This window comes from Rattus norvegicus, chromosome 18 (assembly GCF_021556685.1).
Source record: "Rattus norvegicus strain SHRSP/BbbUtx chromosome 18, alternate assembly SHRSP_T2T, whole genome shotgun sequence".
NCBI classification, from domain to species: Eukaryota; Metazoa; Chordata; class Mammalia; order Rodentia; family Muridae; genus Rattus; species Rattus norvegicus.
The window spans coordinates 21,423,343-21,451,314 of record NC_141551.1 but is presented as its reverse complement, the minus strand read 5'-3'; the positions used below and the strand labels follow the sequence as shown (position 1 = coordinate 21,451,314).

Here is a 27,972-nt window from a genome sequence, read left to right as displayed (position 1 = left end):
GAAGCACCCGTGAGGAATCCCTCCAGGAAAATAGGAAAGGGTGCAATTTAATTAAGAGACAAGAAAACAGGAGGGAATCGCTAGAAAGAAGAGGTTCAAGGGCAAAGGGAAGGGAACAAGAGACAGTCCCCAGGGGGAGGGGTATGATTATTATGTCATAGATACTTGGATGCAATTGTCTAGACAACTCCATGTTGTACATGGATCTGAATCTTCAAAGCAAATTACAGAACAGAAGTGATGTAGCAACACTGCCATTGACGCACATGGGGTGTATTTTCAGGGTACAGTGAGAGGCTGTTAAACTCAGGTACTCAATAGATCATCCATGTTTGAAGCCATTCATTAAATTTTCTAAGTGGCCCTGGGGAGAAAAGAAAAGAATAATCAAATCAGAAAAAAAAATCAAATAATAGACCTGGGGAGAGGCCCTGCCCCAACTCTTCGCACTTCCGCTTCTCCCTTTCTCAGGCATAGCCATGAAAGGTGACATTTTGGAAATATGTGGGGTGTAATATCCACCCAGAGCATAAAAAGCAAAGGTCATGAACATTTTCTTCAGGAACTAATTTACAGTCATTTTATCAGGGGTTTAATGGGACCAATAAGCTCTACAACTCTGTGTGCTCCAGGGTTTGGGAGCAGGGATTAAGGCTGGCTCTGCTGCAGCTTTCACCTACCAGACTGGCTGTAAATGTCTCCACTGTTATAGGTGCTTCATGGAGACGGAAGTCGTGAACTCGTCTGGACTTTTACAAGGATGAATAGACCCACCCTCTCACCAGCATGGTAACTTGCCTATTTCATAGATGGAGAAACTGACTGTCAAGAGTCTTGCCTTTTAGCTGTCAGTGCATTGAGGAAACCAAGTACAAGTAAAGTAATTCCTAAGTCATTTTACCCATAGCCAGCTGAAGCTGTCTCCCAGCTCCTGTTAGATAAATTGTATCATCCACGTGTCAGAAGCAAGCTGAGTGATGAACACTGATTAATTTGAAGATAACAGCTACCATTTATTGACTACTTATGCCATTTGAGACTGACTTTGTTTTTTGTTTTGTTTTGTTTTTTGGTTATTGTCCTTGTTTTGTTTATTCTCAATAATTAATTTATTTAATTTGCATCCAGATTGCAGCTTCCCCTCCTTTACTCCTTCCTTCCATTCCCTCCTCTCACATTCCTTCCCCAATTTATCTCCCCTTTTCCATGGATATCAATCAGCCTTAGCATATCACGTTGCAGCAGGACTAGGTACAGCTCTATGGAGGCTAGACATGGCAGTCCAATTAGAGGAAAGTAATCCAAAAGCAGGCTACAGAGTCAGAGACGGTCCCTGTTTCTGCTGTTACCATTCCCACATACGGTGCCTAAGTCGGTCCAATGCATATTCTTTGGTTGATGGTTCAGTCTCATTGAGCCCCTATATGCCTGGATTCACTAGTTCTTTAAGTGTTCCGTGGTATCCGCCACTTCCATAGCTTCTTAAACCTTTCCTTCCCCTTTTCCACAAATTCTCCAAGCTCTGCCTAATGTTTGGCTCTGGGTCTCTGCGTTTGCTTCCAACAGCTGTTGGCAGGAGCCTCTCGGAGAGCAGTTATGCTAGACTCCTGTCTGCAAGTAAAGCAGAACATTATTAGTAGTGTTGGAGGTGGCTAAGTAACAAGGAGGGTTTGAGAGAGGAGGCTTGAATCTCACTGAGGAGAAATAAAATAGATATCAGTGGTAGATGGAAGGAGGGAAATGTGTTGGAGGAGTATGGGGAGGGTAATAGGAGCAATCAAGTGTGGGGAGGACAGAGGAAGAGAGAACTGGGAGAGAGACATGAAATAGGGGAGCTTATTTCTGGGATGAGTTAGAAACCAAGGAGAATGGGAGCTCCTTGGAATCTAAGATGGTGACCCTAGTTACAATCCATAGTAGTAGGGGATATGGGGCCGAAATAGCAACCTCTAGTAACCAGGTAGAGCATCCAATGGAGGGATTGGGACACCAACTCAGCCAATTTTTCCTGCATGGATAAAGATGAAACAGAAATTAGGGAAATGTTCAACCAATGAGAGGCTCACCTTGAGACTCATGTCATGGCATAACAGAAAGCCCATCCCTGAGACTGAATTTGAACTCCTGATCCTCCTGTCTCAAACCTCCTGATTGCTGGAATGATAGGGATGACCAGCATGCTCAATGAGGTCAAGACACTGCCCTACCCCTCTTGAGAAAAGTAGCTTTTCCATGGCTTTATTAGAATCCCTATGTGTCAACTTTTACAAAAAAACAAAAAAGCAAAAAACAAACAAACAAAAAAACCCACTTTATAAAACCGGTTGTATCTGAGGCTTTTTGAAGCTAAAAGCGATCACAAGTATATTTAAAAGTCTCTCAGGTAAATTCAACATGTATCCAAACTTAAGATTATTTTGGTTAAGAAGAGATGTTTGGAAATGGAAGAATATGCAGAATTAACAAAAGGTTCTTCTTTCTTTCTTTTTAAGTTTGTACTTAAAAGAAACTTCAGCTACATGTTTCAGGATGCATAGAAAGGGTCACCAGAGCTGGTGGGGGAAGAAACAGATGGGTCATTTACAATGAACCAGTTTCCAGAGAAAATGAAGGGACTGTGTTTTGGCCTCTCCTTTCTGTCTCTTTCATTCTTACAGTTGTCTGTCTTTCTACCAGACTATAAATTATTTGATGTGTGGGGCACTAGCTGGGCCATTTCTTATGCCCAGTACCTTGGGTTATGTGTAATAGGTCTTTAAATGTTGGGTCCATAAAGGAATACATTTCAGAAATTAAAAAAAGAGAGAGACTTTCTAATTGTCTCTCTCACAGAGCTTGGAATTCAACCATTTTTAGAATAAAATTCTGAGATTCTGACTTAAGAAATGTCCTCTGGATGGCCTTGTTGGGGACCAAAGGAAGGAGAAGCCCTTGGTCCTGCCAAGGTTAGACCCCAGTGTAAGGGAATATGGGGTTGGGAAGAGGGGTGGATGGGGAGGGGAACACCTGTATTGAAGAAGGGGAGTGGGAGGGGATGGGGAGTATGGACAAGAAGCCTGGAATAACATTTGAAATGCAAATAAAGAAATATCCAATTTAAAAAACAAAGAAATGTCTTCTGGGTAGTGCATTGTGTCTTGAAACCTCCAGCTATGTGACTGCTTAAATTGCATTGACTAATTAGTCAATCTGAAAGACCCCCAAAGCAGAGAGACCCTCACTAAAGACTTGGGATGAAGCTACCCCCCAAGAACTCATGTAAGACCGTCCTTGCTGTAAAAACATGAGGTTTATTGATAGGAACCAGTACACTGGGGTCAATACTCGTATCCCACACATGGGCAGAGGAGTTCAACCCTGAGCGGCTGGGAGAAGAGGTATTTAAAGGAAGAAACCACAAATGTCGAGAATACCAGTGAAAAATCACAAGGAGGAGCTTCCTGTTTCTCAAGATTGTTTAACTTTATGGTCAGCTAGTTCCTGGGAGGAGCTTCCTCTTTTTCAAGATTGTTCTTTAAGATTTTAATCTAACTTTATGGTCAGCTAGTTCCTGGTAGAAAGTTGCTGAACCGTCTGGTATAATTATCAGTTCTATGGTCAGTCAAGTTCCTGGAACAGAGTCACTGAACTGGCTAACCTACATTTTTGGCTCTACTCTGTTTGCTAGGGGGTCTGAATTTTTCTGGTTCTTCAAATCAATTACCATTAATACCTGTAGATAAAAGTCTCCTAGGTTGTTTCCATACAGCAAATTCAAGCAGTGAGAGGATGAAGCTTAGAGATTGGAAATCTACTCTTAAGCGTTTGGAAAGCAACAGGAAAAAGGCTGTATTGCCAAGATCGTGTGTGTGTGTGTGTGTGTGTGTGTGTGTGTGTGTATGTGTGTGTGTGTGTATAGCTAGAAGGTCAAGAAAAGTCCACTATCAATAAAGTATCATGTTGTCACAGCTAATCCTAGTGCCAAACTTGGGGCCACCAATCACCAGATTATTTTAAGATATCATTTGTGAGTCTGGATTCTCTGAATATAGACTATCCAACATATCAATTGATGAAAGTTGAAGATGAAAGCTTGACAGTTCTCAAGTCATTCTGAGAAAGGCTCACCCATGTCTCAGTTCTGACTGTAGCCAGCAGGAATGCCCCTTGCCTAACATCTATTCCTTTATTTTATGCCCTTGGCCAATATCCATCTTGAGGTCACATTGCCTTTGAACTGAACTACCTTACCCAAAGCCATTGCACTGCCATACTTCCAACCCTAGATGAAACTTCCTTCTCTGGAATATTTATAATTTGCATATTTCTCCCTTATCTTAAATACTTCCCTGTATAATATTTTTCTAGCTCTTCACCTTAATCTTAAAAGTATCTTTACTTTCAAAGTAGCAAGTTTAACATTATCCACAGATCCCAATTTCCCATCTTTCTAGCGTTTTGCTCTAGCGGCTTTATTTCAAATGTTTGAGTGAGTTCCTTCAACCATTTCTTGTTTTTCTATCTGTGGATTATCCTGCTTTCCCTCTTCCGTCTCAGTCAAGGCTTGATGTGTCACTATAATTCAATCTGTGCAAAGACCCATCACTGTGTTCCCTGTTCTTAAATTCACAAACTTTCAGTGAAGTGATTGGTAGGAAATATGCTTTTCTGAGGAATTATCCCTAGAACAGCATGATACCGTAGCTCCACACTTGTGCTAGCAGACTGTGGGGACCCACGTCCTGCAGTGAGTGGTACTGTACTCTCTGGTAGATTCTGCTGTGTTTATCTGGCCGGCAACCCTTCAGCTTGACTGTAACTTGTATAGAACTCCAGTTGCTACCAATCTAGCCACCTTGTCTGCATTGCCAAGTTTCAGCAGGTGATCTCATCCTTCATTTTTAGTGGAAGTAAATGGCATCACACAAGACTCCAATGGCTCAACTTTCTGAGGATGCCATCCCCTTCTCTGACAATAACGTTGCTGGGGGTGATTGATGGGTCTCAGACTGGTGCTACACTCCAAGTCCAGTTGCAGCATAGTCTTCACCAGCATTCTCATTGCAGCAAGTTGCACCAGATCCCTTATGTAATCAGCCCGGTCAGAACTTCACAACTTCTACCCTCCTGTTGATGAAATTTGGTATTTAGGCATAATTACATTTTCCTGTCCCCCCAATACTCTGATGCCGAGGCAGGGAGATAACCAGCTTCAAAGGAGCCTGAGCTGCCTATGAGGCCCAGTCTCTGAAAGCTAACACAGTTTTAAACTCCTCACCCACCTTCATTGCTATACGCCACCCTGTGACTCTTGCCATCTTAAGAGTAGAATTTCAACATGTTGTTTCAGGAGCTCATGCTCTTTTATTCTGGTTAGAATACAGCATGAGATCTGTATGCCTGTTAAGTGTGGATCGCGTTGAGTACAGGGCATACCTAGCACAAGATCTTTGGAGATTATTTATCTGACTTGACAGAAACGTCACACTCATTTCTTCACTCATACATCCATGCCTTGGCAATTGCCATTTTACTTTGATTTGATGGGTTTGACTACCTGGTGTATTTCACAATTGTAGAATTGTACAGTATTTTTGCATGTGTACCTGGTTTCTTTCACAGAACGGAATGTCAACAATCATTAGCTGGGTATCCTTTTTAAAAAAAAAATAATAATAATTTAAGTGTATAAATTGACATAGATACTATTTGTAATTGATATAATTTATATTTTATATTAATATTAAACCTTTAAAAAAATACAAGTATCATTATGTAGCCAAGGGTGACTCTGAAGAAGAGAGATCTGTCTCAGCATTTGAATGCTGAAATTAAAGCTTGGTCCATTATGCCAGACTGGCACCATACCTTGTTCATATACCAACTGCTCTACAGCAATTAAATTGTTTCCAATCATCTGCTTCTGTGAATCCAGAGCATCTGGAAGTCACTTTGCTCAAGGTCATGTCTAAAATCCATCGTTCCACTCACTTTTGCACTAAAGTCCACCACATTATATTTTTTTCTTTTCCATGTTTTCTTGATTTCTAAAAAAAAAGAAAGAAAGAAAACAAACTCTTTTTACCATCTTTTTCCTGGAGACTTCCTGTAGATGACATCAACACCATTATTTTTTTTTAACTAACTTCTAGGTAATGACCATAATGAGCATTGACGATTCAGTACTCAATCCTAAGCCTTCCTTCACCTGTTAAACTTTACTGTCTGTTCTTGGCAACCATAACCAACCACAGATAGTTCTCATGTGTTCAGTAATAACTTGAAATTCCAATCCTAACATGGGCATTCTTCTGGGCTTTATCCCCATGTGGTCAGCTGTGACATTTTCAATTTGGTGCTTGATAGATAATTCCGAATTTTTATCAAGCTCATTTGATTGAGTTGGCAACATTTCTTACTGGTATTTGATCTTGAGTGCACTGCTTCTGAGACCTCAATATTGAGTCATCCAGGAGCAGAGGCAGACAGCTGTCTCTGTAGAAGTCATGATGTTCTTTTCATCTTAACAGGTTTTTTAAATGCAGGCATATGTGCACACTAAAAGGTGAATCTTGCTTTTCAAGCTCCATCATGACTAAAAGCACAACTCTGGATAATGATATGGAATCTTCAGGATTCTAGCAATGATGTTTTTACACAGCACAGATGTGCCTCTTTCCTTGTTCTTTCTCCTTCTTTTCTAAAGTGACAGGATGCCTGTGTGAGGACCATCCTTTACTGCATTCTGGGCAAAAGCGTCAGCTGTACTAAATGGTAACATCCCCAATTTCCCATCATGTCCTGTGATGGGATGTCATACAGCCCTGAACTTATCCTTAGGTATATGTTGTTTCTTTTGTTAAAATGATTCATTTTGCCAGATATGGTAGCACATACTTTTAATACTAGCTCTAGGGAGGCAACGAATTATGGACTCACATCAATTCAAGGCTGTCCTGGTTGATAAAGACTGCCAGGCCAGCCAGAAGTACACTATGAGATCATGTCTTGATTATTTGATTTTAAAAAAAAGTCGGTGTGTATGGGCAGGCATGCACATATTTGTAGGGTGCTAAGGAGAGAAGATTAGAGGATCAGATATGGTGGAGATAGACTTATGGGTGGTTGTGAATTGCGCAATATTTACACTGGGAACTGAACTTGGATCATCTATAAGAGAAGCATGTGTGTGCTCTTGATGCCTGAACCCTTTCTCCAACTCCACATATGCCATTTATAACCAAAAATTTAGCTTATAGTGTTTGAATTAACTTGCATTGCAAATATATTTTCCAACCATAGCTCTTTCCTATTTTTTATTGTTGTTTTGAATTGTGCTTTCACATTTTATGAACATGATAGCCAAGTTCTTTTCTACTGAGCCGCATTTCTGGCCCTCAAAGAATGTTTTGGGTTTTTTTTTTTTTTTTTTTTGCTGTTTTGTTTTTTTTTTGTTTTTGTTTTTTGAATATACACAAACCTGAAGCTGGATTTGTATGTATGCTGTAAAGTGAGAAATTCAGGTGCAATTGCTTTATATGTAGAGCTCATTTTATTTATACCTGTTGCCACATTTTCCCCTTAGTGAGCTGAGAACTGTGTCTTATATTCATGAGTGGATTTGGGAGTACCTTGTTTCTCTTTTGAAATCTGTTTCTTTCTACTCTGGTAGACTTCATTTGTGGGTTTGAATGAGAGATGGAATACTGTTCAAAGTGTATACTGCTCTCTCTTAGGTGTATACTAACACCTAATTTAGTTATTTGAACATACAATGAGTGGCTCCCAACTGACTATAAATTTAGCTCTCGGGGATATGATCCTTCCTCTAGACATCTGGGAAGACCAGTGTTCTGTTCTCATTTATCTTTTCCACATTTATCTTTAGTGACTCATGGCTCATATTTTATATATCATATATATTATATATATGCTTAGATTGCATAGATGAATTTACAAATCATTTAAAATAAGAAGAAAAAATTAAAAAGTTCAAGAAGACAGATGATTTACAGGGTAAAAGTACTCACTGTCCAAGACTAAAGACCCAACTTCTACTCCTGGCACCCAAATGATGGAAGGAGAAAATGAACTCCTGCAAGATATATTTTGCCCTCTACATGTATGCCATGGCCTGTGAATACAAGTATACAAACACACACACACACACAAACATACACACACACACACACACACACACACACACACAAACACACACACACAGAGTATAAAATGAAATTAAAGAACTGACAACTTGAAATGCTATCCCTTCTTTGAGCACATTGTTTTTCCATCATGGAAAAGTCTGATCTTTTCTGAAGAGGAAACAGTGTGGGAGTGGGTCTAGAGGAGAGGAGGTTGGGGAGAAGCTGGAATGACAGGAGGTAAGGGAAACTTTGACTGGGGTGTATTATATGACAGGAGAATCTGTTTTCAATAAAAGTAAAAAAGTAACTCTAAGTACAATTTCGTATTTTTCAAAGTACAGGCTTTCCTTGTCTTTCATTAGATTTATTCTCAGTTACTTAGTGGTGTTATCACTTGTAATTTCACCTATGGAGTATGACAATTCAAATTGCCTTTATTTATTTTGTCACCCATGAGTCTAAGATTATTTATAGCTGCCTAAAATTTATGTATATGCATCTTCTTATCACCCTCAGCAATGGGGTTCTGATTCTTGCTTTCTAAACTCTCACATTTTTGTTTTGATCACACTGTATTGGAGAACTTATTCAACACAAGGAGTTGAAGGCATGAGAGATGGAATACTGTTCAAAGTGTATACTGCTCTCTCAGAACACCTAATTTAGTTACTTGAACATACAATGAGTGACTCCCCACTGACTATAAATTTAGCTCTCAGGGATATGACCCTCCCTCTAGACTTTGTGGACAACTACAGATGTGTTCATACGTATACACAGAACATACACATACACACACAGCACATAAAAAACTAAGTTTTCTAAAAACAAAAGCAAATCAAAGAGTCAAATTGATGAAAGAAATCACATTTTTTATTACTAAGCTTGGCAGGAGCATAAATGCATGTGACACACACACACACACACACACACACACACACACACACGTGTGTGTATGTGTGTGTATGTTTACCTCAAACACTTATATGAGATTTTCTTTCTTTCAATTTGCATTCCTGGAATAATTCTTAATTGGTCAGTATATTTTCTATGGGTGGATTCTGATAGATTTGTAGATTTGCCGTATGACTTGCTGCCCTTGCTTTGAATACCTTGGTTGACTTTTTCCTTCTGCCTGGCCTTCCCTTTAGAGATGAATCAGCCTGACTTTTTCCAGTGCTTTGGGCATCATTGTGATCAAGACCTGTTTTGCATTGTAGTGGCAATATAATATTTTATGTGGACAGTAATATTTAGATTATAAAAGATTTCCTACACACAGGAGCTTATTACCATAAACTTCAAACATAAAAATAAAATAACCAAAATTATGCCATCAGTTATATCCTTAACCATCTGAAGTACAATAATTTTTAATTCCTTGACTTTTCTACATTAATTTTACATGAAAGCAGCCATTTCAGAAACTGTCTTTGTATAACATTTTGCCATCATCTCTCTCCCTCCCTCCCTGTTTTCTTATTCTTCCATTTTTTGTCCTTCATTTATGGTTTTATTTCCAGATGTAGTCAAGTTGACAACCAAGAATAGCCATAACAATAGTTCTTAACACAGACAGCATTCTTCTTGTGCATCAGACTGTAACAAATATTATCTTGTTTAATATAGCCAACACGTGCATTTGAACTCTGAAGTGTGATGGTGGATAGGAGGTACTGAATGTACTAGTTTGCATAAAATATTTCTAAATTGCCATATCTGATATGACAGTAAATGTGTATTAACAAGAACTTAGGTTTGTACATTTATCCTGAATCTCAAAGAAGCTCTACATTATCTTTTAATTAAAATTAGCATTTATTTAGTTTTCTTTATTGGACACTTTATGTATTTACATTTTAAATGCTATCCCCTTTCCAACTTAACACTCTTGAAACCCCCCATCCCACTGTCCTTCCCCCTGCTTCGAGGAGGGTGCTCCCCCTCCCATTCACCCACTCCTACCTAACTGCCCTGGCATTTCCCTACCCTGGGGAAATAATCTTTCACAGGACCAAGGGCTTCTCCTCCTATTGATGCCAGCCAATGCCACCCTCTGCTACATATGGGGCTGGAGTCACAGGTCCCTCGATAGGTAGTCTTTGGTTGGTAGTTTAGTCTTTGGGAGTCCATTTTCTTTTTATACTTTTCTCCCTTCTTCCACCTTCCCTCTTTCCTTCCCTCCCTCACTTCTCATTATTTCCCTCACCCCTGTATTTTATCTCACCTGTCATCTTTCTTCCTTCTCCCTCTCCCCACCTTCCTTTTCTGTTTTTCTTCTGATATCTCTGTCTTTTTTATCTCTTCTTTTTTTTTCTCAGTATTTATTATTTGAAATTTAGGATAATGGGCATGTATTCTGTGGGAACTTTCATTTTTCTGATTTTCTTTCTAACTTTCTATCTCTCTGCTCTTCATGACTACTTATTTTGCAATGAGATGTTCTAACCTTTCAGATCCAGTTTTTGGGCTGATATGGTTATTGGGCCATTGAAAATGTTAGAGGCCTTGAGTGTCTCACTAGAGTCAATGAAGGTTTCCAAAAACAATATGCATATCTGTTTTCCAGCATATGATTTTTGAGATTACAGTACTTGCTTAATTCTCTTTATATTTAACTTAACTTATAGTACAGTTCACTATTATTGATGTATAGCCAATACCTAAATAAGTACTTGAAATCCATCAATCTCCACTATAAGACAGAACTGTACTATTAACACTCATCTGGGTGAAAGCTTTCTTCCTAGGTTCTTTTGAATCCATTTTGCATTTGCAGATACACGAATTGCTTCTGTTTTTATTTTGGTATTTATTTTTAAAGATATCCTAAAATTCCTCAATATAAGCATATCAATTTGCATTTATGTGGATAGAAATCATTTTAATAACCAATATCTTATTTTCATAACCTATTTGTAGCAATGGGAATGGATTCTGCTTTACTTTCAAACAGAAGAACATTTAGTCTCTTTTGAGAAGCTTAGTTCTAAGCCACTACCCAAAGACTATACATGGGCTGACCCTGGGCTCCAACCTCATAGATAGCGATGAATAGCCTAGTAAGAGCACCAGTGGAAGGGGAAGCCCTTGGTCCTGCCAAGACTGAACCCCCAGTAAATGAGATTCTTGGGGGGAGGGCGGTATGGGAGGAGGATGGGGAGGGGAACACCCATATAGAAGGGGAGGGGGAGAGGTTAGGGGGATGTTGGCCTGGAAACCAGGAAAGGGAATAACATTTGAAGTGTAAATAAGAAATACCCAGTTTAATAAAGAGGGAAAATAAAAGAAAGAAACTTAGTCCTTGCCAATCCCATCTGCTTCAAAACCGTAGATGATAAGACCTGAAGTTTAGCTCTGTGTTAAGTATCTGTTTGCTTTCTGTTTCATTAATATATTGCTTTTATTTTTCACTACATTACATAATTTGGGCTTGCTCACTACATGTTTTATCCCTATTAGTATATGAGAAGGCCGAAGCGGTAGAGTACAACATACAGAAAATTATCTTGAACAAGAAAGACAGAATTTTCCAGACATGCTTTGGGCAATAGAAACTTCATCTTCCATCAGAGTACCTCAGAGAGTAAAGCTTCATCCTAGTCTTCTTTACCCTTGTCTCCTAGATTCAACCATGTGCAACAGCTTGTGGATTTTTACCAGCAATCCACCAGAAATCCTTCTCCTTTTTTCTAATGTGTTCCACTTTGACCTAAGCTCTCAGTCTTCTGCAGTAGTTTTTCCTGTACAGTTCCTCTGGGTCTGAGCCATTATTCACATGGTGATGCTGGGTTATTATTCTAAGATACAGTAAGATTATATCTTTCCATATGGTATTCAATGTTCTTATGGCAACTAAGAACCACACTGTATTATAAAATTAAACCTGACATTCTCCCTTAGGAATCTGTTGCCAAGACTCTTTTCTTCGCTATGTGTTCTATTCAAACTCATCTCCTCTCTGGCCTTTATATACCTCTTACTCTGGGTTCATGTATATTATCCTATCTTTTAAAAATACTTTTTCTTTCTTTATTTTGTTTAACCTCTTTTTATAAACAACTTCTTAAAGTCTGTTAGGAGGACTTCCTGGACAGTGCAACATCCTTCAGGTTGTGATTACATGCCGTCAACATATCTCCCTTCAGAATGTTGTTGGTGGCCTCTTCCTTGCCTTGCTTATTGAATAGAATTTCTACTTGCACAGTTAGCGCTCATCAAAGACTGTTCTAGCTATAAATAAATAGCTAGAAATCACTGAACCCACACACAAACATACATATATGCACACACACTCACACATCCAAACACCTATATACACATACTTCATTCAGGTCATGTGATTGGATAAATATCGCACAGTACCCTTTTTATAAATACTCCTTGCTCATGGGCTTGCCACATCTCTTCAATTTTGACTAATCTTCTAACTGTCTAGACTCTCCATTTCTTACAGTAACACTTATGTTTGGTGCCTTTAGTGTAACAGTATTATCAGATTGTTTAGTTTCCAAGAGGCAGCCGTGTCAGAGAACATACACAACATGAGAATTTTCCAGGTAAAGATGTCAAAGGAAACTGCACTGCCTAATTCTATTACAAATGGTGTGCACACTAAATTCCCGAAGTAGCTATCATTGTAACTGTGTCATTCATATTCTAACATGGTCAACAGTTTAGGTCAGCTGAAAGGAATAAGTATTGTAAGGTTTAAATCATAGTGAGAGGCTTGTTCAGATTGCATTAACTTCATGCTCAGGTTCTAAGGTCCAGCCTAGAGTTCTTTCCATTGACAAGGTTCTTGGGCAGATATTTATGCTATAAATTAGAGGCAAATTCCATATTGTTAGCTACAGGTCATTAAGTCACTGGTGAGTCCTTGTGCTGTACTAATACCAGATAACCAGATAATAACTCATTTTAAATTTTTAACATATTTTTTGGATATTTTTATTTACATTTCAAATGTTACCCCTTTCCCGGTTTCCCATCCATACCCCCCCATCTTGTCCCCTCCCCCTTCTTGTATGAGGGTGTTCTCCCACCCAACCACTTACCTGTTCCTGCCTCCACACCCTGACATTCTGACATTCCCCCACAGTCTAGCCTTGGCAGGACCAAGGGCTTCTCCTTCCATTGCTGTCCAACAAGGCCATCCTCTGTTACATATGAGCTGAAGCCATGGGTTGTCCATGTGTACTCTTTGGATGGTGGTTTAGTCCCTGGGAGCTCTGGTTGGTTGGCACTGTTGCTCTTATGGGGTTGCAAACCCCTTCAGCTCCTTCAATCCTTTCTCTAATTCCTCCAATGGAGTTCAATGTTTAGCTGCTAGCACTTGTCTCTGTATTTGTCAGGCTCTGACAGAGCTTCTCAGGAGACAGGTATATCAGGCTCCTGTCAGCATGCACTTTCTTGGCCTCAGAAATATTGTCAATTAATTTGTTTGTTATAAAAAGCAGATATTTGAATAAGGAACTCTTGAAGATATTTATAATGCTCTAAAAGAGAGCAATCTAACCCTATTTATGAGAGGCAAGCAATCTTCTGACAGGGAAGAAAGGTGAATTTTGCATCATATTAGCAAGTAACATTGGGTGAGGAGTTGGATATTTAAAAGGCTGCAAGTGTTATGGGAGAACTCTTCATATCTCATTATTATATTTAATATTCAATGTTATGGGTTCAAGACTATTATTACCTCTAATTTATAAATGAATAAATTGTGACCCAGAAGATTTAAATAATTTACTCAAGGTCAAACTGCCAAACCAGCATGGAAATCTCCAGATCAATTAATCTCCTAGATGAATGGTAGAATTTCTGGGGTTGGCCTCTCACCAACCTCTGATGAGCCTAATAGGACTGGTTGCTAGTGTCAAACTTGCTAGAATACAATAGAAAACAATAGAAACTACTGACACGAATTTCAAAAATACTTGCCACAGCGAAGGATCTAAGTTATGTAAGACTGAGATGTAATGATGAAGCAAACCCAAACTAAGCAAAAACCCTAGGAGTAACCGCTTGTTACACCTCTAGGCCAACCTTTGCATAAGGTCAGCTAGCTGAGGGTCCAGCCTTGGGTACAGGGTAGAGGAAATTAAACTCTATCTTCTGCATTTTGGAAAGCTTTGCTTTCACATTATAACAAAGTTTCAAAAAAAATACCTAAAGTGATAGGAAGTAGTTTAGTTTCTGGTGGTACAACAGAACATATTTAAGAATGTGAGTTCAACCCAAGAAATAAGACCAGTCTTGGTGGTGTTATTACCGATTTGTAATAACAACTCAAATACCCAGAGTTTCATGCCTTGTGCCACCAAAGTTGTGATGGATCTATGTTCCTTTTGTTTATTTCTTCCAATCTCTGTTAAATAATGGTCTTTTATCCATAAACTTCTGGTTTAAAGCAAATGAGTCTCAGAGTTTTTAACTTCGATTATCTAAAGAATCCATCCTCTATCTTGCATTATGTTTTATGCTTGTATTGATCAAAGGTTTCCACTAGGTTTAAGTGCAAAAGATATGCAGATTTTAGGGTATAAATGGTGGGAAGTAGGCGAGGAATACATGTAGGGATTTATGGCTGATTTGCGACTGTTGAGAAGGGTCAGGGAAGAGCTTCCCAAACCATCATAGACCATCTGCCACTAAGGCTGATGTCACAGAGGTGCACAGTTTGTTTGGTAGCTTCTATTGTCTTCTAATTGTCTTTAAGCTATTTGAAATATTGCACAGAATATCTAACATGGAGACCATTATGTAAAGAAGTTGAGAGATTTAAAATCATTCCTGATTTGGAGATGGAAATTTGAGAAATCAAAGTGTCTAGCATTGACTAGCTCACCAATATGAAGCACGTGAGGAAACCTTTCTGAGTTCTTTACCGTAATGTACTACATGTGCATAAGGATATAGACACGGTAATATTTTTTTGGAAAATATATTTAGGGAGACTCCAGAGAGTATTTAGCAGATCTGTTTCTTCCTTCTTCTGTTCTGTTCCTTGTCTCATGCTTCTGTCTCCTCGTTTCGCCACTATGAGGGCGGGTGACTTTTTGAAGCATCTCACGGTGATCTATGCATCTAAAATCACATTGGCTAGGGTTTATAATTGCCTTTATTGACAGAAAGGTCCAAAGTAAAATAGAATTCACACCAACATATTGTTAATTGAAGAAAACCCCTCAGTGTTCCTTAGTAATGAATCGCAGTAATAGTAGAGTTGCCATCTGAACACGGGACCCTAATGGAAGAGTTAGGGAAGAACTGAACAATCTGAAGGGGCCTCATCTGGCATCAGTGGGAGGAGAAACTCTTGGTCGTGTGAAGGCTTGATGCCCCAGTGTTGAGCAGTGCTAGGGTGGTGAGGCAGAAGTGGGAGGGGAGCACCCTCATAGAAGCAGGGTAAGGGGGGGATGGATGGGGTTGCAGAGGGGAAACCTGGAAAGGTGATAACATTTGAAATGTAAATAAATAAAATATCCAACTTTAAGAAAAAGAAAGTGAAAACATGAAACATAGGCTGGTCAATGTAGTCTTTGGGACATTTTGTTTCTAGTATCATGATTTTGGAATGCAGAGCCAACTGTGGCTTGAGCAGTTGGATATGAAGGGAGAAATTCTATACGCTTGAGAGCTGAGGGCTGTTGCATGGTGCTGAAACTCAAGCAGGGCAAGCTAAGAGGAAAGGGGTCTCAGCAAGAAGAGGCAAGAGGGCTAGAAGAAAACCAGATTGCCTTTCTTCATAGCTGTTTCACTTCCGGCTCTCCATGTGCCATGTCGTCAGCTAAGATTTTCCCTCAGGCCTATAAAGATGCCAGGCAGTCACCGTTCTTACACCCTGTTTTCTTCCCAAGCAAACACTGTTTCCCCATTTTTCTGCAAATCATTTTCTTAATGATATTTAGACTAAGGTCAGATGTTTTCAATTTCAATATAGAGATTGCATCTATACTTTTAAAATAATGTCCCTGCTTCACATTGACCTCTTCAGCTTTCTTGAGACTAGTTTAGAATTTGAGAGACAGAGCTTAGAATTTGAGGGTGAAGACATGAAGTTTAGTTCCAGCTTTCCCACTATGGAGCCATAGAGATAGAGCAATGTGAGCATGCTCTTCTTTAGTTACTCTTGAGATTAAAATTGTTTCACATTCTTCAAGTGCAAATATAGCACAGTAGGTAGAGGGCTTGCTTGTCATGCCTGGGTTCAATCTCTAACACTGCGTAACACAGCTGTGTCGCACAGCAGACAAATGTAGCATTTAAGAGGTGGAGGACAAGAATCCAAATTCCAAGGCCATTCTCAATTATTTTGGAGATTTGAGGCCATCCTATGATATAAAAACTTTCAACTCATAAAGAAGAAAAAATAACAGAATTTTATGTTCTAGTGATAATAATTACAAAAGAAAGATATTAATCAAGTCTCCTAATATACAAACCACACTGAACTACACAGTTATTCCTTTGCAAACCCAGTAGATGGATCTGTAAGAAGCACCCAAGGTGGGAGAAATCTAGGTACCGGTGTAGGAGAAGCTACATAAGATGGAGGATGGCATTCTTCCTGGTTCTTAACAATAAAGCAAAAAAAAAAAACGGCTTTAATATTATGATGTGTGTGGGGGGGTGGGTGGGTGGGTGTGTATGCCCACTTGCACAAGCATGTGTGTCTACATGTGTGGTGTATATATTTTCATGCTTTTTCTTTGCTTGTTCTATTCTTTCCTGTTCCTTTTCTTTTTATTTGCCTGTTTTCTAAAGAGAGAGACAGAGAGATACAGAGAGAGACACAGAGAGATACAGAGACAGAGAGACAAGAGAAAGGGACAGAGAAGGAGAATGAAAGAGAGGGAGAATGAGACAGAGAGAGATGGGGAGAGAGAAGAAGAGAGGGAGGAAGGGAGAGATGAAGGGAGGGGGAGGGAGAAAGGCATGGAGTTGAAAGGAAGTTGGTAGGCGTTATTTGGGAGGAGTTTTGAGGAGGGGAGACTGTGATCCAGATATACTGTATAAAAATTATGTTCGATCAAAAACTAGAATCTTATAGAAGGGAGCATAATATTTCAAGGAAGCAGGAAGTCAGATCTGACTGTAGTTATGTTTCCTGTAAATGACAACCGGTATGTTTAAAGGTATTAACTGAGAGCCTGAGTACTGAGCCTTAGCCAGTCCTGAGGCCTTTAATTTCTTAGAAGGAAAAGTCATGGGAAGTGGTTTTCCAGGCCCCGAGATGCTATTTTCTGGAGAGGAGGAAAGCCAGTTGCCTTAATAGAAAACAAACAACAAACCAAGAATATAACTAACAACTAACAAAACTCTTCTCTTACATCTTTCTCTGTCTGATGAAGTAGGGATGCAGCATTTTGTTACATGAAGGGACTGAGCTCATGTTTGCATGTCTTCTCCATTGACAGATACATAACTGAGGCCCAGGCTTTAGTGGCCTTCACAGAACCACACAGGAGGACTGTGGGATTGAAAATTTGACTTGATTCCCTGTGGTACTGCTCTCAAGATCACGGAAACTTATTTCCCTTGTTCTACTTTTTGCACTCCTGAGAGAGGCTGAGTGCTTGGAGAGATGAGATTTGAGCCTGCCTTCCTTCATTAAAAGTTTGACTAGAGAGCCTGAAGAGCAGAGAGGGGTAATACTTTTTCATCATAATAATATTAGCTTTATTGGTTCACTTGTAATAAGAACAAAGAATGTAAATAACAGGATATGAATCTCTCACGCATATCACCCCTCAAGTGACTCCTCCACTGTAATGAGAATTCAGCCTTAGCCCCTCTTGTCAGAATCCAGGTAAAGAATAGCTCTGACATTTATGTGACAGAGGAGACTGAGAAAACTGGCAGATGCGGAAAGCAGATTTAGGTCTTGAACATTTCTGTGCTGTGAGGTGGGAGGGAGAGGAGAGAAGGAGGAAGAAGACTGTGTGATGTGGAGATCAGGAAGCATCAGTGACAGGTGGGGCTAGGAGGTAGAAGCAGAAGTGTACACCACCCAGGCCTTTACCAGGACCTCTAGAGAATTAAGAAATCAGGTTCTTATCTTTTCTCTAGTTTCTTAATTTTTATTTGAGTGGCTTTGGGAAAGTTATCCTTCATTTCAGATGATAGCATCATGTTCAGACAACTCAAAAATAAATGTAAAAAATTGAGAATATTTTTTTTGCTAAATATAAAGTGAGAAGTGGGACACTAATGTTCGTAGCAAGGCTAGAAACACATGGATTATCTAATGGTGTACATCGCTATTTTTACAAAACGTTTGCTAGCAGAATGTACTGGCATGGGCAAATACAAAGGACTTAGTCAATGATCAGAACCAAGTAAGGCTCAGCCAAGGTTGGCAATTACCAGATTCCTTCTCCTGGCTTTCCTTCCTTCATGCAAAGGTGGGGCAAGGATCTAAGTACTTGTTTCAATACCTGTGCTTCCCAAAGTGTGACAAGATAGAGTCCTAGGGAATGCTGGATTTGAAAATGGGATAGAAGAACCTTGTCGGTCATCTGACTGTAGTAATTCCTGTTTACAATCCAGCCTTGGGATGCCTTGCTCTCTGTCCTGTACACTGCTTTGTGTGCTATTGGCTGCTCTTAGCAACAAATCATAGCATTTTGAAGAGGAACTGCTAAGTGCCTGCTGAGTCTGTAGCAAGGAGTTATGTCTGCCAAGCTAACAGGGAAACTAGAGTGTCTACCATTGGAGAGATTCCAATCACTGGATTATCAGAGGTCAAGAAAGGAGAAGAACATGGAGTTCTGGTGGAGAAGAAGCTGCTTAAAATCATCCAGTAAAACAGAGTTCCCAACAGGCAGCTTTGCCAAAGAGGTTCCAGGTCTGGTTGTGAGCCATTGCAGGTGCAGGACTGTCTGGAATTTGGTCCATTTCCTCCATGCAAGGGAAACCCTCCTACAGGGCCAGGCAGGACACCACAGTGCCACAGTTCAAAAGCAAGAGTTTAATTAGCCCTGACCTTAATGAGAGTGTCTGGAAGAACTGTTGAGAGAATACTAAAAAATTGATGAGATGGAGGAAGGATGGGGGAAGGTTAAGAGTATGCTCTGAAATAACTGGGGAGACAAGTGGCCCCGGCAAATTATGAGTGACTGAGCAGCCCAGCATCAACATCACTGAAGGTGCTAACATAATGTGAAGTCATGTAGAAATGACAGGGGTGGGGAGGCTTTATATCCAATGTGTGTACACGTGAGATGGTTAAAAGATGTTGGTGACATCATCAAATGATTCAGGGCTGTAGACACCAGGAAAGCTTGTCAGCCTTGGAGCATGCATGTGAAATGGGAGAAAGGCTTTGCTTCCATTGAAGAACTTGGGCGTTCAAACTTCCCAGGCAAAATAGGTATTACCTGCTTTCTCAAAGATTATTTTGATAGATTTGACATTAGGTTTAGCATTTAGTCATCGAGGGTAGATATTTGTAGAAGAAATGATTAGACAGACAACTAAAAGAGATTTGGTTTTTGTGGTTGTTTTTATTTTTGGTGTGAGTGCGGGTGTGCATGTGTGTGCATGCATGAGTGCATGTGTGTATGTATGCATATGTGTGTGCATGTGTGAATACTCGTGTATGTGTGTGTGTGTGTGCGTACATGGGCACACAGATGCAGGTGTCATGTGTATGGAGGACAAAGTTCCACTAATCGTTCATTTCTCATATGGTGTTCGTCTTACTCTCTGAAAGAGAATACATAGGTACTTTATAATCATCAAGGAAGCTAGGCTAGCTGGTCAATGAATTCCAGAGATCTGTTTGTCTCTTTGTTTAAAGTCTGCATTCTGGGAGATGAACTAGGTCCCTGTGCTTCCAAGGCAAACACTTTTTCTCACTGACTTCTCACTCTAGCCCACTAAATGAATTTGTTAAGTCAATTCTAAGGTTTCAAGGCAGTTGCTTTCAAAGTAAAAAATGCTTAAAATTTCTTGGTGATAGATTTGGAAACCTCATAAACTGTTGACAAAATTTTCTTTGATGAGTACTTTTGGAGAAGTACAGTTACCCACACACAGTTAGGAACAAGTTTAAGCTGCAAATAAGGAGTGTCCTGTCATAGACTGCAGTCCCAGAGGGAGCTGGTGGCTGAGACTCTTTCAGGTTCTTTTTTAAAGCTATAAAAAAATCTCAAGACTGAACCAAATAAAATCCAGATATTCATACAGAATTTCTAATGGCTTGAAAATTACTTGGGAAAAATTTGGGAAGGCCAAATAAGAATTTATCCAAGCTCTCGAGAGGATGCAAAGAGAAGTTACCATTGTGATGAGTGTACAGTCAAGAGGTTACTATCTCTGAGAGAATGTGGAGAGAAAGTGCACTTTTGTGAGGATGTGATGAGAAAATACCACCTTCATTTTCATAAAGAAGCTCAAAGAAAGTATCTTTTCTGTGAAAGTGCAGAGAAGATAGCAAATTGCAGAGAGAATAAGACTCACGAGAGGATATCTTCTCGTCCTTGACCTTAGACTTCTTCGGCTCCCAAACATCAGCAGCTCATTGCTGCAAGCTTGGTTTTGGTTCACAGATTTGCTAGTTTCAGTCTTTGTCAGTATTTTGTTATGGCCTCCATGGCTTAAAACCACCAGTTTGCAGATTAGAAAACTAAGCCTTGTATTGGTAAAGCAACTTGACCAAAGTTGCAGTTCTATGATGTGGCAGAGAACATTAAACTCAAAACTTATTGACTACCTGGTACTTGACACCAGTAAAAATAAGAATAAATACAATCTACAGACAACTAATGTGATTCCAAGATAAATGTGTACGATGGTGCGTGGATACTGCCATGACCTCTAATCCAGCATTCAGAATGGAAAGTACAATTAACTGTTCAGTCATTTGTCACTCTGTTTATATCTGCTAGTCTTCATATTTAGTGTTTAGTAGTGTTTTGCTGGTGCACATGATTAGTTCTCTTTCTCTCTCTCCTGCACTCTCTCTCTCTCTCTCTCTCTCTCTCTCTCTCTCTCTCTCTCTCTCTCTGTGTGTGTGTGTGACATATGTATGTACTGATGTGCACAAGGGTATATAGGTATGTTAACTTCTATGAACATGCAGGAATAACACATCAGAATGTCTTCTCTCAATTGTTTCTCCGTCCTATCTTTTGAGACAGAGTCACCATTTTGGCTCAACAGGCTGGCAAGGAAAGGTTCCATGATCTGAGTGTCTCTACCCCTTATCAGCACTGAGGTCACAAACATATTTTAATATGCCCAGATTTTACATAAGTACTGAGGATCTGAGCTTTGTCCTCATCAACTGAGCTATTCCCCAGTTTCTTAGGAACATATTTTGATGGTATTGTATGGAAACTTCTTGAAGGTAGTTGCTTCTGTATGAACATCAAAACAAAAATAACAATAATAACAACAACAAAACCAAAACGGTTTATACACTCAAATTCTTTGAATTCCTCACCCCAAAACACTCATTTTGCTATTGTACCAACAATTGTGTTTATACCTACTCAGAATCAAATACCAATTTTGAAACATCTGCTTGAATTCATTAACATTTGACTTTGCTTTCTCTTCTAAAGACAGTGCCAAATGTTTGTACTCCAGAGTTCTGCTTTACAATGGGAAGCGATAAATTCAGGTTTGTTTTTTATCAAAATATTGTGTTGGTTATGTTAATTGAGCTTTTGACACAAAGTTCATTTTGGAAAGTATTCAAAATTCAAAAACCACTCATTTTCTTCTCCTTACCAGAGAGGAAGTGAGGACCCAGAGCCAGAGTATCAAAGAACAGAACTTAGGCAGACTCTACAAAGCACAGACTCTAAATTCACAACAGGACAAATGGTATAAGCTTTTACCATTGTTTACCTGAGCACAGTAGTTTCTTCTGTAGAAAAAGTTGAGTATAATGCTGTCTTAAAGAAGCAAGTCAATCTCTCTTCCTATCTTATTAAATGTATTATTTTAAAAAATAAAAAAGAAGGAATTATACTATTTCACCCAGAGAAGCCAGAAAAGGGCACAAGAAAGGTGCCACACAAGACTCCCTGTGCAATAGTTGGGGAAACAGATTAAATGTGCAGTCCATGATCACATGGGTCATCCAAGAACATATGGCTGCTGTGTGGGACCAAACAGGACAGATGGAAAAGGTAAGGAAGAGGATGGCCTTTAGCTAACCCTTACACATTTATGTTCTATCCTAAACTTCTTTAAAGGGGTCAAGTTTCATATTCCTGAGTCTTGGTTTCCTTCCTCTTAGAAAGATTGAAACATAAAGTTTATGAGTTCAAGGATGACCTGGATAATATGGGGGAATGTCCTACAGAGATTTTTAACTCTACCACTCAATAAAATCCTATAACTAATCTGAAGCTCTTTCAAGTAAACTGAGTTATACAGTGTCACATCTTTTGTGTGTGAGTGCATTTTGTACTTGCTCAGGGCTAACCTAGTTCATGTGGCATACAGCTGCTTGTGAATTGGGGGTCAGGGGTCAGTCTCAGATGTTATCTTTCAGGAGCCATGAACTTGTTTTGTGAGAGAGGGTCTCTCACGGGCCTGTAGCTTAGACTAAGCTTTCTGGTTAGCAATTCCCAGGGTTCTATGTATGTGTACTTCCCAGTACAGGCACACATCAAGTGCCTGAATATTTTGCACAGAATCAGAGGACCAAACTCATGTGTTTTAGACGTAATTACTCCAATAATTGCTATACCTCCTAAAGACCTAAGTTTTACACATCATGGGCTTTTTTGAATTATTGATTTTTAATTTTTAAAATGATTTTGTTAATTTTGATACTGTCTGTGTACCTGCTCGCTAATCTGCCTAAGGGTTTATCTATCTTGTTGATTTTCTCAAAGAACCAGCTCCTGATTTTGTTGACTCTTTGTATAGTTCTTTTTGTTTCTACTTGGTTGATTTCAGCTCTGAGATTGATTATTTCCTGCCTTCTACTCCTCTTGGGAGGATTTGCTTCTTTTTGTTCTAGAGCTTTCAGGTGTGCTGTCAAGCCGATAGTGTATGCTTTCTAGTTTCATTTTGGAGGCACTCAGGGCTATGAATTTTCCTCTTAGCACTGCTTTCATTGTATCCTATAAGTTTGGGTATGTTGTGCCTTCATTTTCATTAAATTCTAAAATGTCTTTAATTGCCAAGTTATCACTGAGTAGAGTGTTGGGTGTGGTTCCATATGTATGTGAGCTTTCTGTTGTTTCTCTTGTTATTGAAGACCAGTATTAGTTCATGGTGGCTGAAATTCGATGTTATTCAGTGTTAGAATGGCTACTCCAGCTTGTTTATTGGGACCATTTGCTTGGAAATTTTTCTCCAACCTTTTACTCTGAGATAGTGTCTGTCTTTGTCACTAAGTTGTGTTTCCTGTATGCAGCACAATGCTGGGTCCAGTTTACATATCCAGTCTGTTAATCTATGTCTTTTTATGAGAGAATTGAGTCCATTAATATTAAGAGATATTGAGCAAAAGTGATTGTTGCTTCCTGCTATCTTGTTGTTAGAGGTTTGTGTGGGTATCTTTTTGGGTTTGTTCCAAGAAGGTTACTTTCTTGCTTTTTCTAGGGTGTAGTTTCCCTCCTTGTATTGGAGTTTTTCATCTATTAGCCTTTGTAGCACTGTATAAATTTGGTTTTGTCATGAAGTATCTTGGTTTTTCCATCTATGTTAACTGAGAGTTTTACTGGGTCTAGTAGCTTTGGCCGGCATTTTTGTTCTCTTAGGGTCTGTATGACATCTGCCTAGGATCTTCTGGTTTCAAGAGAGACCTGTAACTTAAAACAAATGATTTTCTAACATTTCCTAACAATCTTTCAATAGGCTAGGCTATTGGGTTTTGAATTATCATTGTATTAACAATATTGTAAATATTTTAAGATTTGCCTTTTACATAATATTCAGGATATGTATCTACCTGTGATTAGTAAACCCTAAGCCAAGCCATAATGGTATCATTTGCCAATGATATATACCTTGTATCACTAACTTGTCAAAGACCACGTTGTTTTCCCTTGGACCAACCATGTATCCACATTATCCACACGAGCTTCTTTAAAGTTCTGTGGGTTCTTTGGATGCTAGAAATTTTCTTTGTGAACTTGTGTAGGACTATGCATTTTACTTATGGCTATGACTTCATGACCAGTACAGAGATCTGTGGTTGTGCTTATCTTGTACTTCCTTATGGTATAAAGATCTCTGAGCAGCATGGACACAGGTCTACATAAGTGTAATGTCAATACATGGCCTGATTAGAGTTTCAAAAATATTCTCAGAGTTCCCATGATGAGGGCTCAGCACCTCATAGGCGATCAGCGTTTGATAAGGGCAAGGATGTGTTTCGAATCTTGGACCACAGCAAAAGAGTAGAAAAGAATTGTTAATCCTATTACTATGCACACCTGGTTCCACATAAACACTGTAATCAAGTGTGTACAGATTGCTTTGATTTTGAGGAAAAAAAAGACCTCTCTGGAGCTAGAAAAGAAACTAATTTCTCACATATAGTATATAGCCTCTTTCTTTAGTTGTAAATCGGGAATGGGATTTACTGAAAATACTAGTTTTATAGGGAGTCACTCTTACAAAGCCAACAGGTAGTTGCCATACGGTAAAGAAGAAGCCTGTCTTCATGACCTTAGTCTCCCTCCTGTATCAGGTAATGCCAGCATTGGGTCTGTTTGGCTGTAAGGTGTACAGTGTTGATCATTCTTCCCTTCTGATTGGTACTGGGGAAGCCCTGTAGATTGTCCGTGGCGCTTGGAGCTCTGATGCTTAGCCTTCTAGAGGCACAGACACAGCGTAGGCTCTGACTGGATGACCTGCTTTCATTCACAACTAAATCAGTACTAAAGAGGCCTGAATGATAGATAGCAGCTTATCAATAATTGAAAGGAGAGGCTCCAAGATATCCCATTATCTGAATAATGAATGCTCACTTGGGTTTTGTAATTCCTTAATAAAACTGACTGATTGATTTGCTTAATTAATTCCTCCTTTGACAGGCTTATTGCTTTCTTTGGAAAGAGGGATAGGCGAAAAAGAAAAAAAATGTAAGATAATTCAAGCCAATAGGAAAGATTTAAAATCTTCATAACTTTAACCCCCGTGTATCATGGAGACAAGTTTTCTATCAACCTTATCCTCAGCCTGCTTTTCTACAGAGACCCCACACCTGTTAGCAGACACCCTGTGTCACCTGTGTTTGCCACTGAAGCAGACGATATACTGCTACACTAGGAAGCCCCATAAACTCAGAACAACATTAACTACCTTTTGAGTAGATTAATCTGGATGAATGAGTAAGGGCAGCTTTCCATCTAGAGCAACCGACTCTGAGTAAGTCCATGGCTGCTCCCTTTGCATGAAGCATCAGCACAAAGATCTGCTGCCAGGAAGCATCCCTCAGACTTTAGGGAAACCCACTGTGACCAGGCAATGCCTGCCACTAGAATTTCATCCAGTCACAGTTAGCTACCACCATTTCAATGCCTGCTAGGTTCTGCCAGGGAATGATCGTGTGCCTAAAAAGCCAAGCAATGACATAATAGGTATAGAAACAGAGAATGAGAAATGAGAGCTGGCCGGACAAATAACAGTAGAGTTAATAGAGTTAAAGTACTGTTTGGTTGATGATGACAAATATAGATATTTAAACTCTAAATCATATTTACAGTTCTCTAAAACACAGGCATCATTACTAGAATGTTTATGAAATAAGTTCCATGATAACAAATCATTCAATTGGAAGGAAGGGAATATAAACCTTAGTAGTAAGCATGCCAAGAACTTGCTAACATTTTTATTTTAGTTCAAAACTAGGATGCAAGAAGTTTCAGGGTTGGGATCGATCTCAGTCATTTATTGACCCATACCAGTGGCATCTACGAGTTTCATATGGGCATAGTTAAGGGTAGTTAAGGGGTACTGGTCCTGGTGATGATCACTGGAATCCATCAGTTCTAAGGGCAATGGCAGGGAAAGCCAGAATTTCAAGGCCAGCTTTAATTCCCACATGAAATCATGTAGACTCTAATTATTTTATAGGTTCTTGACCAATATTGTACAATAGTGATGAATTCATATCCCTCCATCTTTTTAATATCCAAATTGCCACTAACTTACCTCAGACTGTTATAGGATTTTTTTGCTGAGTGGTTGAAGGATTGGATACACTCCCATCTTTAATGGTGACCTAATTAAAACAAGCCAGCAACCATGGCCTTCGCTTTGTGTGAGATCAGACTCAACACTTTTTGTAGGATCATTTCTTTCCTGAAATGTCTTACTAGGCCAAAATAAGAAAGACCTTACCCATTATGTCGGCTCCATACTTCTTTCACCTACATTAGTTCTTAGCTTATAAAGACTGAGGTCACTGAAGTTTCATGAGGCAAAGCATATGCCATGGCCCCATTGCCTGTAGGACAGGGCCCTACTTCAGCTACAGGTACCAGTTCTGAAAGGCTACCATGGCTGTACAGTTTTTCTCAATGAAGATTTACTGATATCTGAGAAGTGTGCTTCTTACTTCTAGGTCTGATTTTCATTATTCTGTGTATTGAGTACTTAAAGACAAAAATTGTTCATGATATGAGTATGCTTAGTCAATAAGCTAGTCAAAATTACTCACTTCACTTTCATATTTGCCCAGGTGTTTCCTAAAGAGCCCAGAAGAGAATTTGCACATGTATTAGAACACCATCTGTTTCTGACTCATACAGCTCACAGAATAATCAGAGGTCTGTCTTGACTAGCTGCTATACCTTGATTTGGGTTGCATAAGGCCAACAATAGAAATAGAATATTCTGTTACCTACTTCAAGCTAGTCATTTTTAAAAATAAGTCACTGTTAATAACATCAGTCAACAACTTAAAGTAAGCCATGCATTAGTATTAAAGATTTAATGTTTACCGAATCAAAAGATGGTTTTCTGCAAAGCTTCTTGTAAGTTCAAGCTGACTGTGCAAATGTTTTGTCTTGAGTCTGCAGATATGTTTCTGCCAGATAGTATCCAAGACATCCTCCCTCCCAGTACATCAAAACAAGGTCTACAAACTTTAATAGTAGTACTTTATCACACACTTCCCCAAACATGTTGGTGTCATCAGAAACAAAGATAAGAAGTTCCTTCTCTGGTGACTTTGCAGGAATAATAGAACATTCTTTTTTTTTCTTTTCCAATATTTAATCTTATTCTCACCACATAATATTCTGTATTCCACATATCTGACTCCTATGTTATCTGGGCTTGATGGGTTTGTGGACTATGTAGCAACCCCCAGAATCTGTCTCTAGAACTATCACCCTGGAAAATAGAAAGCATGCATACTAAACAATAACTCAATTCTGCTTCCTCCTCAGTGGCTAGCCAAAGCTCTTGTTTCTGTCTATATGATTTTATGTTCACCAACAGACTTAGATAAATGATATTTTTACTTAAGTTAATGGGTATAATTTTAAGAATTAATATTAAGTAATTTTAACAACTTCATTTTTTGTTATTGAAAAATATATTTTCATACAGTATATTTTGACCATGGTTTCCCCTTCTCCAGGTTCTCCCAACTCCTGCCCACTTCCCCACTAACTAATTTCAGGCATTTTCTTTTTCTCTGTCTTTGCTACAAACAATCACAAAAAAAGATGTTAAAAAAGAAATCGAAAGGGGGAGAGATCAGGACTCTAAGAAGTGCAGACAGTCCTGAGAGCACAGTGTAGACTACCACTTCTGCTGACATTCCTGGCTCAAGAGGAATCTGCCTGGAGCCCTCTGGACACAGGAACCTAGGAATGGTCAGGGACAGGATCCTGCCAGACTCTGTGCCGAGAATTGA

General features: G+C 39.2%; 1 long non-coding RNA gene across 2 annotated transcripts in view; it reads left to right on the top strand.

The window, feature by feature from the left end:
* The first annotated feature begins 214 nt into the window (after positions 1-214).
* LOC102546931 (uncharacterized) overlaps positions 215-27,972 on the top strand; it is a 150,036-nt gene continuing 122,278 nt past the window's right edge. Inside the window, exons 1-2 of one of the 2 annotated variants that reach the window (XR_015642503.1) lie at positions 215-310; positions 713-789. This is a non-coding gene — a long non-coding RNA (uncharacterized LOC102546931). The remainder of the gene's footprint in view (positions 311-712; positions 790-27,972) is intronic. The other variant, XR_015642502.1, reaches the window with a different exon arrangement.